The following is a 6,099-nucleotide window of genomic DNA, read 5'->3' as shown; positions in this document are numbered from 1 at the left end:
ACACAAAGCTTCTATCCACTCTATGAACCAAAACATCAATACGGTAATAAACAATTATTTTCTTCTTCAACGGTGAATTTAATAGAAGGTACCAAAATATTTCAAATTTATTTTCGCACATGGGCCAAACACAGAATATGTCATCAACATATCGAAAACAAAGAACCCCTCAGGCAAAAGCGCGGGTAATAATTTTTCTTCAAAAAATTCCATATATAGGTTGCTAAGTACTGGGGAAAGGGGATTTCCCATAGCCATTCCAAACTTTTGATGGTAATAATTTCCGTTAAAAACAAACTTACAATCTTTAACGCATAATTTTATCAATTCTAAAATTTTGTCAGAAGTCAAAGGTAAAATATGCTTTGTTAATTCGTCAGCTAAAAAGTTCAATAAATCATTAACTGGAACATTGGTAAATAAAGAGGTAACATCAAAACTGATCATTTTAAAGTCTCAATTTACGCGAGAATTACTGATTTTTTCAACAAAATCTGTATTATTCTTTATATGTGATTTAGATATCTTTCCGACAATAGGCATAAGAATCCCAACTAACCATTTAGACAGTTTATATGAAACACCACCAACCGAACTGATTATTGGGCGGACAGGATTACCAAACTTGTGTGTTTTAATAAAACCATACATATACGGTAAAGTTGCACTTTGCGACGAAAACAGTTTGACATCAGCATCATTTCCTTTTAAGACACTTTTTAATATCTTATTGAAATTACTAGTAACTGTGGCAAGGGTTTTTTTTCTTAGTTCTGAATAAGTTACGTGATCTGACAAAAGATTGTACATTTTTCTAACATACTCATCCTTATCCATTATAACCAGAACCTGGGATTTATCAGCCTTCGTAATATGCAGGTCATTATCATTTTTTAAATCAATGTAACACTTTATGAAACGTCTAGGAATACTAGTTGGGATTGGTTTCGACATGGCACCGTAAACAATACCTTTACAAATATTAAGCTCATCACTAGACAAACTACTATTCCTTTCCAGATTATTAAATGAATTAGCAACATCTACATAATCAATATTTTCTTTTGAAAACGAAAAACTTAATCCGTAACCTAAAGCACTTGAGACATTTTCCTGTAACGGTCTACTTGACAAATTTACCACAAAATCGGGGTTAGCATGATTATTCCAGTCACTGTTTTCGATCAAACTGTTCAGCTTTCTTCCTAGTCTGTTATTTACTCTGCGGCATGTTGTTCTCGGCTTCCTATAACAATAGTTCATAAGCACATACTTCCAATCTACAGGGATGAGCATATGAAAACTGCGTTGCTTTTCACTCAAACAATGAAATGCCTCTTGCACATCTATTTTCGGAATTTCACTATTTTTGCAAGATTAGACGTTGATAGTCATCAAAAGGTCGGTCCGCCAATTTGAGCAATCTTCGTGGAATGAACGATTTCGGTACTACATGTTCCAGTAAGCAATTCGTCAGGAATCTGTAGCGAAGCTTCAGCTTGTGGGCCTTAATCAATGCAGAGCAGAAAGACGTCACGACAGCCACCAAAGAAGGATAGTATACAGCAAAGTCGTAGAGTTCACGCGTGGCTTCCATATTAGCAATAAGTCACCAAACAGCACGTAACAAATGTGTACGTAAGTAGCCACATGAAAGATGAAAAATTAAAGACCAGGTACCAAGCCCTTTCGTGTATTGCGTGCACTTCTTCGGGGTACAAAGTAAAGTAAATAAATAGAAACACATATATTGTCACAAATCAATAACGTTAACGTTTTATGTTAAAGCAGGTTCTTTATAATTTGCGTAAAACCCGTTACATAAAAAAACAATAGTACTTTGCACAACCTTAAGTACCTTTAACTACCGGTTATAATTTATAAACTATGATGGCAAAGGACAACGAGGGAGTATGATACGAAAAAGGAAATATAAATATTTACAAAAGAGAAAAAAAAATAATTAAATAATATTGGACCGAGGTAAGTTTCAGGTCACTGCAACGTAAACTTGATGCACCGTTGTAATGGAATTCTGTTAATTGCAGTTACTAATACCAATACTTAACTCCTCGTAAACTTTTATCAACGGTGCTGCAGTTGCAGTAGTAAATATGAGGGACCAGGTGATGAACCTGAAGATCCTTTAGAGGCTGTCCAAGGCTGATATTCTCTGCCGTGTTCGTAATGTGTCCATCGCAGATTAACAGGCGTTTGAATCCTCCAGATAAGGAACAAGATTAGTATCGAGAACTTGATAAAAAAAAACTTGATCACAGCTGCTCCCCGAAGACAAACATCCGTGTATCAGCAGAGGAAGCACGATCAAATGGGCGTGACAGTGGTATAAGGCGTTGAAAACTCAAAAGCAGGCGATGATGTCGAATAAAGGGCGCCAACAGATACACACCATCGCAGCGATCCAAGGCGAATCCGCAACTCTCAGCAGATAAGTACTTCTCAGAGGAAATACCAACCTCTCTAGCGTTCAGAGGATCGCTGACGGCAAACTTGGGCTGTTCCCGAAAAAGAAAAAAAAAAAAAGTCTCTCTGCCTCCAAGTCATCATGTAAAGGAAGAAATTATTGGATTAGAACTATCCTCCTTAACTACTGCAAAACAAATAACAAGCAAACAGCACCCAGTTACTAACAAGCACCAAACATACGACTGCGTGGGCAAAATATAAATAAATAGATAAATATATAAATGAACGAACAAAAGTACTTTCGGGCGTGATATAATATATATATTATATATGTACAACATTACCACTAGAATAATTAAAGCCTGGATGTAAATCCTGATTGGTTGCAGCTTTATTTCTAAGCCATAATCGAATGATTGTCAATAATAGAAAGCGATACCTTAAAAAAATTAAGTTTTTGAGGTAAGTTTCAGATCTGAACAGACGTAGCACAGAAATTCTACTCGCATACAAAATTGCCCGTAAAAAGGAAAAAGTTACAGCAGCAAAAGCTCGTTTGGAAACCCTATACCAACAGCCTTCTCAGTTGTGCTGATGTGCAAGGACTTGAGTCATTCTTTCAGTAATGAAGTTACAGTTCCACGTCTTGTGAAGTCTTACCTTCAAACATACACAAAAGACAGATCGAACGCTAAATTTCCTTTGGAAAGCTACTGCAAATGATGTTATTGCCTCCATGGGGAGTCTGCATGGTCATTTTTTCCAGTTGCTAAATCATACCTGAACTGAATAAGTACCCCTTCCAAAAGAAGGAAAACTTGTCGGAGAAAAGTTTAGGTCAGGTTCCGTCAGCGCGAGAAGTCACGCTTCTGCACCACTATTAAAAGAATGACTTCCAGGCAGGGGAGAGTCACTCATTCTAGCTGGAATCTTTAAGGGGTAAACATCACCACTCGTCTCCAGGGAACGAGGGGATACAGACCTCAAGTAAGTTTGGATGAGCCATAGCCATTTTATATATACTGATTTTCTCAGACCCTCTGATTTCAAGATACAGCTTCTATTGTGCATATTTCAAAATAGAGCGAAAGAACACGAGGCTAAATCAAGTTCAGTTGACATAGCTTTGGCTTGAATCCTTCGTCTTATTTATAACTGCATTATTACTATTTCAAAGACCTTGCTGTATGCCAGTGAAGAAAGCTCATATTAGTGATAGTTGTAATAGTTAAGAGCTATTTCGTATCGGTGAAAATAACATTAAACCAAAAAAATGAAAACTTTGAGTTCTTTATCATAAACCAAAAAAATGAAAACTTTGAGTTCTTTATCATAAACTGCTTACTACAGCATGAATCCAAAACTGTATAGTTCGTGTTTTAAAATGATTGAATATTGAAATATGTCTAAGTAAGCAGCTGTAATCTAGTTGAGCAATATTTACATTAGATAAGTTTAGAAGTAAAATTTCACTTTTAAAAAAGAAACACATTTAAAGATCTTTATTTTTACTGGGCATTCAGTAAGTATGAAAATATTCATAGGTATAAGAATCAATCCCAGGTGGCACCCAGCTGAGGAAAGAATCTTACTTTCCATGAGCCAAGTTCAAGAATCTCTGAAGTTGCTGAAACCAGGTACTACAGGCTCTGGCACCATAGATCTCAATAATTTCGTGTAATACCGTGTTTCTTTGATTGAATTTGTAGCAAAGGCAATTTGAGCATGCATTATTCATGATTCTGTTTTAACACAAGTCTGCTCATCATGGCGCCTTTATCATTTTCAAGCAGTGAATATATTTATTTCTTAACATAATATACACATATTAATGTTGAAAATGTCAGTGTTTTGTTTTCCTAATAGTGTAACATTACACGTGGCACTTACAAACTTCGAATCTGCCGAAAGTTTTCATTACGTTAACTTAATTTTCTTCCTTGTTGATAGAGATAGTGATTAGATTTATGAGAGGAGACGTTCAGAATCTTTTTAATTGCTCTGTGGTAACCATTGTTTAAACAGAAATGAGTCTTTCTCGACGAAATGAAGTTTCCTCAACAATAATTTGGTTATATGTAAATTTGATTTCTAGTTCGATCTATGGCTTCAGTATTTCTTAAATCAATCTGAATTATAAATCCTAAATATTTGAAGTATGTCACATACCCAATGGGTTGTTTCTCTAGTTAGTACGAGAGAACTCACAGAGACGCTGTGTTTTCGATTGGAACCAAACTCCATGTATTTTGTTTTCTCATCGTTGGAAAACAGACGTAAGTCAGCTGCTAACGTGATTGATTAGATACCGTAGACTAAAAGTCGATGGATTTTAACAGAACACTGTCATCCTCATATGCTATAATATTGAGCAGTTATCCCAAGGTTGCAACCAAATCTCATATCCGGAATTTCAAACAAATGTGAATCAATATGGATATCTAAACATAAACCGGGCAAGACCCCTCTCCTATTTTGCAGCATTGTAAATATGAAAGGACTTCGACATTATGCTTCCAAACCTTACTGGCCCAGAATTTAATCAAATTACTATACATCGTTGGTAATTTGAGATTCATCACTCTCTTTTAATAGCTTATGTTTAGTACTACCGAAAGATTTTTTTTTCTAAAGTCAATAAAATGAACGCAGTTTAACACGGTTTCCTTCAGTACCAGGCAAATTATGGATGTGGAATAATTAGACTTAAATCCATTTTGACCATCATTAAGAATGAAGTACTATTCTATCTCATACGATAAAAGTACTGAAACGTCTCAAGGAAAACTGACAACAGCATTAGATCTTTCCACTTGTTTTAAGTTTTATATCCAAAGAAGTCAGAGGAATACAGTAAATGAATTACAAGTATATTTGCATAGCATACCCCTCCTTGGTTTAGTACCTTCACAGGTCCTTTAACATCACTCAAGGAAACTGAGCTTATCCCTTCTGGCCTTATTTCTATCACGTCCAAGTCACGTAAAATTGCCGATGGTACTCCATTACCTTTTGAGGGCATGATATCATTATTCCACCTGGATGTCTAAACTTCATTCCATAGCTGATTATTAATCATCTTAAGTCAGTGATAACTTTACAATAATTGTCTGCAATTGAAGGTACAGCAATATCCTTTAAATACTTTTACATAACAAGATTAGAGAAAGGTATCAGTTTTAGATTTTTTATAATTCAAATATGTATAGGCTTTTATTATTCTTATGAAAACACACGAAAAGTAGGAAGCATAACCTTTCTGTAATTGTAGCGGTTTTGAATTACCAAAAAAAAAGTATATCTTAGATTTACCAGACCACTGAGCTGATTAACAGCTCTCCTAGGACTGGCGTGAAGGATTAGATATTTTTACGTGACTAGGAACCAATTGGTTACCTTGCAACGGGACCTACAGCTTATTGTGGGATCCGAACCACATTATATCGAGAAATGAATTTCTATCACCAGAAATACATTCCTCTGGTTCCGCCTTGTAATAAAATCGAACTTCGGACCACCGGATTGGTAGCTGAGCGCGAAATCCACTCATCCAACGTGGTACGTTTTGAATTACCAGAACTAAAATGAGAATAGATCCTGGAAATGTTGTAGCATCCTGGAGTGAATGACAATTGGCAGCCTTGATATTCCTTGTACTGTTCCCAGTATTAC

The sequence above is a fragment of the Macrobrachium nipponense genome, chromosome 9, assembly GCF_015104395.2.
Source record: "Macrobrachium nipponense isolate FS-2020 chromosome 9, ASM1510439v2, whole genome shotgun sequence".
NCBI lineage: Eukaryota > Metazoa > Arthropoda > Malacostraca > Decapoda > Palaemonidae > Macrobrachium > Macrobrachium nipponense.
This window is presented reverse-complemented; position numbering follows the sequence as displayed.